Source organism: Pinus tabuliformis, chromosome 8 (genome assembly GCF_031772625.1).
Source record: "Pinus tabuliformis cultivar Carrire ecotype Pingquan chromosome 8, CPIR1, whole genome shotgun sequence".
Taxonomy (NCBI): domain Eukaryota; kingdom Viridiplantae; phylum Streptophyta; class Pinopsida; order Pinales; family Pinaceae; genus Pinus; species Pinus tabuliformis.
In genome coordinates, this window is record NC_142294.1 from 486,581,805 (window position 1) to 486,592,503 (window position 10,699).

Consider the following 10,699-nt stretch of genomic DNA (forward strand, 5'->3'; position numbering starts at 1 on the left):
AAGCTATTGTAGATAATTCCTAGTCTTTTATTTATATGTGAGTAACTCTATTCCTTTATGAAGGACTGATGGATGGACCACATTTTCTTTCAAAAGGCATAGGCACTAACAATGGTGGTCCATCTGATGATGTCTTAAGTTCATTTTTGGTATTCACAATAGTGTCACCCTGTTTGGTGCTGACCCTACTATTATTAGTATCAGTACTATCTGTAAACGCCCCACTGTCAACTATTGATGAGCTCTTGAACTGCTTCAACACAGATGATCTTCCTCTAGCCCTCTCTGTAGCTTTCAATGCTTCCTCTGTGGTCAACTTTATCAGTCTCCAAGCACTAATACTTGTCTTAAGTTGTTTTGGGGATTTATGCAAATTAGATTCCAAATCATGCCTGAGAGATAAGCGTCTTAACTCTATGGAATCTTCCTGTTTCATCCATTCCAAAGCAATAACTATATCTATAAACAGGAAACCGCGTAATTTCCACAAGTGAATTCAACACAAACTAGAGAAGAATGATAACCTTGTAGAGGCATTTGAATCTCGTGAGAAAATTAGACTTTGGTGATGCACTGCCAAAACTTTCTTCTGAGATAGTTGGAGATGAGGGTTCGCTAAGATCGGATTCATCCAAGAAATCTTCCGTGTTGCATTCTTCTCTCATGGCTAGAATGTGAAATCTTCCGTGTTGCATTCTTCTGTCGTGGCTAGAATGTAGTCATATGTTCTGATTCCCTGCCAAATATATGTCAAGTGATTATATTCTAAAATGACCTTTGCAAAATTCAGCAGCTGCTTTTCAACTTAAAATTAAATGAAAATTACTTAAATATATAGTCTTTACACCCTATCTGTGCATTCCATAATCTAGGAATCTCATTATGTAATCTTCACACACATACCTTCTTTATTAGGACTATGTGGAAGAAAAAAAGTTCCCCACCATAATCTAGGAATCTCATTATGTAATCTTCACACACATACCTTCTTTATTAGGACTATGTTGAAGAAAAAAAGTTCCCCAAGGGCTGCACAAGCATACACTGAAACTACAGTAAGGAAAGCCTGCGCCCAGATAAGAGACTTAATTAGTATAAATTTTAATAGTTATTCTATTGCTCAATAAACCAATAAAACTGTTGTCATTCAAACTGAAAGAAAAAGCATCATTAATGAGAAGAATTTTACCAAAATAACTCCTAAAGCCCCTCTCGGGAATCCATTTACAAACCTAAACTCAATTTCATGAATGATGTCTCTTTAAAACTAGTCCTGCACCTCCCTCCAGTATAAGCTGAAAATGGACACCACATACACGATGAAACTTTAATCCAGATAATGAATCAAGGTGCTAAAAGTTTGGCTATCAAGAAAGGGATGTCTAGCATATTCCAAACCTATACTGAATCCACTGAAACCATTCTAACCATGGGCACTCTGCGCATTTGACCTCTGGAAAACCAGATATCCCTGTGTACAACTAGCCCATTTTAGTCAAAAATTCGATAGTTTTTGAGCTATTGGTCTACGGTCATAGCAAAGCTTATTTGAGAATTTTAGGAAGCATGCATGAGGTTTTGAAACACTTTGGAGTCTGAAGTAGCATGTACCATTTTAGGAAAAGAAAGGAAAAACAAAATCCATTTAACCTCATTCATGAAGCAAAAGTTGTTCTAGTACAGTATAATCCAGTTTATCCTAGATCAAGTGCCATTGCATGAATTTCCTTCACTCACCATAATGAGGATTGAAGCCACAAGAAGCATGAAAGTAGTGTAATTCCTCCTTCCAACACAGTTGTTGAGCCACTACAAAACAGAGAACAAAATTCTCATCAAATCCAACGATATATCATGTATTAATACAAAATGTTACAGAACTTATATGAGCTATACAATTCAAGCCAAATACAGCTACACCTAGTACAATTAGAAAATAAGAAAACCCTAACCTTTGTTCTCATTTTCGTATCTCTCAAAACTAACATGACTATATTGAGATCTGAATAGAGTATCGAATTTACCCGGCAATGGAAGTTGTGGTGGACTAAAGAAATCAAAGAAGCTTTCACACCGTCATGGGCTTTTGATTTATGGATCCTTTCTTTGCTTCTCCTTAATCAACTTTTGTGTTATATTTTTTCACGGATAACTTGGGTAGAGTGCATGTAAATATGACATTGGAACTTGGCATGAAGTACTGACATCGAGTGCATCGACACCTTAATCGAATACAGGCAAAGAGCCCTCACTCGGCCCAGAGTATAACACTGAAACATGAGCAAGGTTGTGGAATAGTGGCACTTGGACAAAAAAACAAAGTAACAAATGTAAAGCATGCATCTCTGAGCACATTTTTTATTTTTAAGAATTAGGCATTATTAAATTAAATGAAAGAATTCGTAATCAACTTGCCACTACTCACTCAAATTTGGAAAATAATATTAATAATCAACTTACTAATAGTCATACGAATTTGGAAAATAATATTAATAATCAACTTACTAATAGTCATACGAATTTGGAAAATAATATTAGTAACAAATAAAGTAAGAAATATGATAAATGTAAAACTTTATTCCCAAGCATGTGGGGCAGTGCATGCAAGTGCAGGTGTCCTGGAGATCCAACTACCGTGGACCACCTGCATGCATTACACGTGCTATTGCATAACCGTTTGGATAGTCTCCAAGAGAGCCATGAGCCATCCATACTCATCTTTCTTGTAACAACTGTGTGGCCTGTAAGAAATGTGTCCAAAGAAATGTTTTCACATGTAACAAATGCATCGCCTCATCTTGCTTGTAACAACTACGTGGCCTGTAAGAAATGTGTCCAAAGAAATGTTGTCACATGTAACAAATGCATCACCTGTAAGAACGGAGGAGATATAGCATCATCGCCTAACAAATGAATGAAAATTCATAAGAATAAATGACGAGATATAGCTTCATATGCCACCCTTTGCCAGAGCCTTCCACTTTGAACTAAATAGGTGCATGTAGATGAATGGGTATGGGAATGTGAGAATGTGAAAATATAAGAATGCGGCACTGTGTAATCTAGGAAATGCCACCATGGCTCCTTAGTTTATAGATCAGAGAGGGCATTTTTAAGTAGGAGTAAAATCCATTTAAGAGGAGGATTCTTGCCCTCACAAGAGAAGTAAATTTATTGAACAAAAATAGATTCACAGAGGATCTTGCCTACCTGACAGTGAAGCTTCCTGGACCCTCTACAATGCTCCAAAGGCCTTTTCTTCAGGGACGTCCATGGATTTACAAACTAAAAGTATGTCGTTGCTGCATGCAAACTGAAGATATGCTTTTGCATATATCTTTCCATTTAAACGTTGTTGGATCAGTTTGCTGCTGCTGCAAACAAACTGAAGGCATGCTTTTACATATATTCAGTTTGTTTTTATTATTATAAATTTTAGACATTACATAATTAAAATTAAAAGAGTGACCATTTGGTTCAGCCCATTTTGAATACGAAAGTAGTAATTAGAGAGAGTAATTTAATATTTCTATTTATGATCGATAGAAGCCCTTTTTTATCTCCACAAAGGCCTCCACGAAACACTGGCACAGGGCATTCGCGTCGATGTAGGCCTTTTGAGCCATCACTTCCATCTTAATCGTGTCCATATAGCTCACAATGAACACAGATAGTGACTGCATAAAAAAATTACATATTTACATCTGTTGAAGCGGGAAGAATATGTTTGAATCTCTATCAATCAAATAATGTTCCAAATGATTGAACTTGAAACAATATACCCAAAAATATATAAATCTACAAGCTTTTGTGCTACTGCTTTGATTTCAAGCAAAAATACTAGAATATGGGTAAAGGAACCTGAGGAGTCTATTTACTTACTTGAGGTGCATCGGATACAAAGAAAGAAAATATTTTGATTGTATTCCCATCCATGGCTATCTTCTCCATGGGGCCAATCATATTTGATATCATTATCGTTGTATTGGCAATATTATTGTATAAATATCTATAAATCTCCTGTACCAACCGTATAATGAATGAGAATCCAAAATCGTTGCAAACAATAACGAGTTTTGGGTAATGGGGATGTTACATATACCTGCGGTCCGGTCCTTTTAATCTTGCAAGGCATCTCAGAATTCCAACATTTCGGCTTGTCACATGGACGGGCTTCTACTTCATTTGGAGATTGCAACTACCCTTTCAAGCTTAGCTGCTGGTAGCTGCTTTCTGCGGAGAATTGATAGCCCAAAGCCCATGTTGAACCACTCTTCCGGCCGTACCTCGTTGTCCAACACTGTAAAGAAACTCAGGACACTTACCGCATTTGTAAGTGACACTTGTGGTCCATGAAAATGTGTTGGCATGTCACAATAAAACGTGTTGACGTCTTGCAATATCGGAAAACGTTGGTTAAATGGGTCAGTACGACGTATAATCAATCGGTCGCGGCAATAAGACCTCGAACACAAAACTTTGGATAAAACAAAAAAAACGACGAAATGTTTATTTAAAGCAATTGTTAAATGGTTCGGTACACTTAAATTAATATGAAATGGATCGATATCGATCGCTATAGTCCCATGCTGAGGCAGGGACTAATAAGATAGTAACTATATATATTTTAGAAAAAAATAATAATACTGATAATAATTTAGAAGTTATTTTTTTGGAAATTAAAAAAACACTGGTCATCATGGGTTTTTTTGTTTTTTTTAAAGACAAGAAATATATATTACATTTATTTTTATTTATTTAATTTCATTATCATATTTTGTATTTATATTTACTTAAAAAATTATTTATAAATTTTATAATAAATTGAAACTATAAAATTATTTTAAAACTTTTTAGTAATAAATTATATATTTTTAAATTAAATGAAAAATATTTAGATTTAATATATGTGTGAATATAAAATATGAAAAATATATGTCTTATTATTTATTATTACTAGAGTAAGAATATGTATTTATTCAAATACAATTTGCATTAAATTTATAATTTAAAATTTTCTCTCATATAAAGTCATATTTATTTAACATAAAGAAAATGTTATGGTGCTGAAATAGTCTAATGCACTTTTCATATATATATCATTAAATTTTCTTTAACACACTTTTCATATTATATATAATGAAAAACTCAATTCATGATGAATCATTATTAACGTCCATTGAGATCAATGAAGTTTATTGTACCTTAAGAAAGTAACACATTAAATAAGATTTTTTAATATTTTATTTCTATGATCAAAGAAAAGGGAAAGAAGTGTTCCTAGATCATTATAGTTTTGTTGACTAAACAAGTCAAGAAGGTTGGTAGTGTGGCAAATGTTTTGGAAATGAGAATGTATGTCAGTAAGAGTTGGGCAATACAAGAGAAAGTGTTTTTCATCTTCAACCCTCTTAGTATCACACAATTGACATATTGTTTCATCCCAATGTGTTTTAGGAATAGACCAATGTTTGGTTTCACTTCAAAGCTCATGGGAATTAGTTCTTATCTAAGCAATGCTCATTTTATTCTTAGCACTTTGTTGACGGTGTTATACCTTCCAACATTCAGGGGATCTCCCTGATATGAAGTCTAAATTAAATCTCACATTGTTTGGTGTAGGAGTCTCATCCGGAATATGACCCAGTTGCTAATGAAATGGATTTTAATGATATCCTTTGGTGACTTTGGTTGGAGCAAGTGTGTGACTTTGTGAAAAGTCAGGTGCAATGCATGAAGGTTCTAACACACGAAGGGAAAGTGAGTGATCCCCTTAGAAGCCTATAATAGTACGCACCTTGGAAGGAACACATGAGCATAAAGAAATCACAAGCTAGCTTGCAAAATAGTTCACAAGTTAATCGTGATGGAAAAATACAACAACGCACATTCATCAAGATTCGTACCAATGCAAATGAAATAGTTCATAAGCATAAGCGTAAGTGAAATAACATACATAGCAAACATAACAAAATAGTCCTACTATATTCAAAACATATGCATGAAAGCATGTGATGAGGCTCATCAATAGGTACATTATGAAGGTCATGATGCCATCCTCCTACTTTAGAACTATCTCTTTCTCACATTTGTTTACATTTTTTGTTATATTATGCTTAGTCAGAAGGATAAAACATGTTTGTCATCTCATGTGGCCTAATATAGTTTATTTATAGGAAATGGAGCAATTTTGAGATAATTTCTATACAGGGGCTCAGAGTAGACAAGAAGGCGAGAATCTAGGGGGTTTTCCACCTCCTTAACTCCAAAAATCATCCCAAGATCACAACAATCTCTCTCTCATTAGCTTGAGGTAATTGGCAGCGAAGAAAGTGCAAGTAATGAGGAACAAGATCTACCATTCTCGAGTTGGAGGAGACTAATATTCCTATTTTATATGGATTTGATAGTAGCTACCCTCTTGTATAAATAAGAATGAAGAAGAGCTCACTAGGATTCGTGTTTTGTTTTCAGCTACGTATCTATTGAGCTCAAGTGCTTGGCACTATTATCTTTTACTGCTATGTGATGTATTAAACATTGATTTAATGATCATGGGAAGTTGCTTATTGATTCATCACCAAGTTAGCTCCAGAGGGCTGAGGATCTTAGGTTTGGGCCCAACCCAAGTGGCTTAGGTCCCTCTCGTGTATTTGTACCTATTTTAGTTTCAGAGTACTTCTTAATTTCTTTCATTCTAGTAGAGAATAATCCATCAAAATGTGTGATTGCAGCCTCTGCCTCATCTCTCTCATGGGAGCATGAATAAAAGGATTTACAACCACAACAAAAAATTATTATGTTTATGATTTCTAGGAAGAAGATTTGTGTCTCTCATCTTATTTTTCATGTGCACGTTATAGCTTAGGAGTTGGTTTATTGATTAAATCATAGTTTTGGCATAGATTAGATAACATTTAAATTCAACTAATATTTTCCACTACTAGTTGTTTCATTTTGTCAATGATAAATGGGTATATGCATGTGATGATTGAAGGGATGTTTGGATCTCCAAGCAAGGGAAATTTGACCACCTCCATCTTGGACTTCCTCACCTTCTCTTTTGAACCCCAAATTTTGTCTTAAAATTATTTGCATGAGATCATTTTCCTAGGGCCACCGAGAGCATCCCCCCTAGTGCAAAATAGACCTTCCAAAGGCTCTGATCTTAGCTAGGGGATTTGTCCACCCTTCACTCATTTACCTCAACCTCCATCCACTTTCACATACCCTTAAACCATCATTTCCACCTTTTTAACCTTCTCGATAGCCCTCTTGTAGCATTACAAGCCTTCCTATAACAACTTCATATAGCACACCTGTAACATCTTGTCTCTTCACCAGTTTTGATCCTTGCTGCAATTTCGACTTAGGTTATAAGGATGTTTACCCCTAGCTATGACTTCACGATCAAGGAAAGCTCTTAGGTCACTCCAAACCCTCCTTTTCCTTCACGGAAAAATAGAATAGTGATGTGTTTCCTTATCACAAATTTTGCACAAATAGAACAATGATTTACATGCAAGTGTGAGCTAGTTAGATGGTACATAGAATTTTTTATTATGGTTTGGTAGGGTAGCTTCTTTTCTGCAAATAGATATGATAACTAGATGGATGATTGCAAGATAATGTAGTTTCATTCTGCAAGTAATTTAGCTCTTGCCTTTTCATGAATTTTTTCTATAGCATTAACAAGTTAAAGTAAATATAATTCTCCTTTTCATAGTTAGATATAGCTTCCAAATTGCACCTTCATTATCTAGCTTTCATTCTAATTCAGTAGGAGGAATGGGCTTCGAGCATTATTGATCATATTTCCTAGTTGAGGGTGACATAAGTAGAATTCCATCTATTGTGCATATAGCACTGTCACCTTGAAGTTTGTATGAACCCTGAGATGATAAATAGAGTTGCGGAGCCCTTGAGAGTTGCAACACTCTTGGTGCAATACTAGGGTTCACCAATTTTTGGTGTTGTTACCAGGGAGGTGTCTAATTAGATGTTATTCTTACTTAAGCATTTTTTTATATTTTGCATACTATTTTGAAGAAGTAACATAAAAAAGAAAAAGAAAAAAAAATATTTCATGCCTCATAGGAGTAAATACACTCAAGGAAAATTCTTACCGAAAGCCCCCACACCCTCAAGTAGTCAACCTTCACTCTTCTTCGGTGACTGTCAGCTTCCCTCTCTGACTATAGGGGAGTTAGAAGACTCTCTAGGTGAGCAACCTAAAATCTTTGAAGAACCTATTGTGGAAGAAGAAGAACCCACTTCACCTACCCAACCTATGGTTGAAAACAAGAACAATGAGGTTTTCCTTATCAGAGAAACTAATGGAGTGGCTAGGAATGAAAAATATAAGCCCTACTTCCCTTTCACATTTCCATGGATTAGCCTCCAAGTATCCTGATACCTTCAAGTTTGAATTTTTTGTTGTTTGTAGGACCTATGACTATGTCTATTATGACCAAAAGATGAAGTTATTCCCCTCTATCCTTAAGAATGTAGCCTTACACTGGTTTATGGGTATGCCTGGGGGTAGCATCACTACCTGGCCTCAAATGCAACAAGTCTTTAATGACAAGTACATGGACTACTGTAGGTCCAAAGAAACAAAGGAATAAATATTTAGAATGACTCTTAGACATGATAAATCCTTAGAAGACTATGACGAGAGATTTCAACTTAGTTATAGGAGGGCCAAATGCACCCTTAAGCTTGAATCACTCAAACTAGTTCTTCTCCAGGGGATCAGGGAGGACATGTTGGAGACCCTCAACATGTTGACTTGGGGAGATATCTATCAATTATCCTATGATGACACTAAAATTGTGTTCAATAATCACTCTAGGGATGCTAGAAAGAAGGGTAGGGCTATTCAGGGCTTGGTCAGTTGCTCTTCTTCCACAATTTCCATAAAAAATGTGATTGTGAACATGTAGGTCCTTTCCATGAATTTTCTATCAAAATAGCACATTACATCAACATTTCATATGATTAGGTGGCCTCAACCTGCCCAATGGGAAACCAGGTCTGTTGGCCACCTAACAACATGATAAATCATCTAGTGACAAAAATAATAAGCCTTACTAGCCACAATATATATGCCTAACTGTCTTTGTTCTTCCTACTATCTAGATAACTATAAACATAACTGACAACATTCCTAAAAATTTGACACTACGTCATACAAAAACTAAAACCAGAAATTTTGTTTTTTTTCCAATTCTACTTTATAATATTATTAAATTCAAAAATATACTTTTTAATAAATAACAATTATTTTGTTGTGTTTAAAATAAATTTTGCAGTTCAAATTTTATAATATAATTTTTAATAAAATATTATTTTATTTTTAATTAAAATTTAAAATATAATTTGAAATAAAATTCTTATTTTTAATATTTAAAATATATTTTTTAATTTATAAATAAATTTAAAAATATCCCATCCATATCAATTTAGCCATTTAAATATATCATTTAAAATAGTTTTAATTAAATTTTAAATAAAAGTGATATTATATATATATATATATATATATATATATATATATATAATCATTATATTAAATTAAAATCAAATAACTCCTCTTTATATATAATTATTGGAAATAAATACTTAAAATTTTTAAGATTGAATGAACTTTTTTATGTTAATAAATACAATAAAAGAAAACCTTAACAGGAAAGTTAAACATTGTGTAAACACTATTTACTTGGAAAAAACAACATATATCAATTTTGCACCTAAATCTATCCAGTTTCCAAAGTGCTCAAACATTACACATTCGAACACTTTTTTGAAAGATGTTTGTATCTAGCTTGGCAATATTTATCTTGCACCTAGATGTATCATGTTTCCAAAGTGCTCAAACATTTACACATGCGAACACTTTTCCAAAAAAAGGTTTATATCTAGCTTGGCAATATTTATCTTGATACAATTGGTCTAATATGGCATCAATGTATATTTGTTGTTGACTATAATTTTGTTGAATGCCTTGTATGGATACCCATTCACCAAGTCTCATTCGTTTTTGGAAACATTATGATGGGTGACTAAAATGTTGAGGTACATGTCAAATAAGATGTCCTAGTAGCTAATGTAATTGTTTTTTAACCTCATTTTCTTTATAATGGGTTACCTATAGAGCTCAGCACAATGTTTGGTATGGAGAATCTAGAAATATTTGGATTTCATGTACCACATCTTTTTTGAGTAGTAGTACTATATGAATGTAGTGATTCCGATTAATGGAACTTGAAGTTTAAAATAGGATTCTTAAAGAAAATAATAAAATAATAATTTTAAATTTTTAAAAAAGATGAAAATAAATTAGCATTTTATTGTATTTTTTTGCTTTTTTCCTTGTAAACTTATTTAAATGACAAGTGCACAAAATCATTAAATGCAAAATCCAATTCCACATCCAAAAAATATCTACTTCACACATTTGTAAATTATGTCTATCAATACTTAACCATTTAATTTATATAATTATGATAGTAATTCTAATTTTTAAAATTGAAAAATCAACCTTAAATCTTTCTATAAAATAGTAACAAATTAAATTTTAATGGTTTTATAATTGATAATAATAAAAAATTATCTTTTTTCATGATGCGTTCACGGTCACTACTCATGAGTCACTTGTATATTGGCTAATAGGTTATAAATCCCAATACCCGCACGA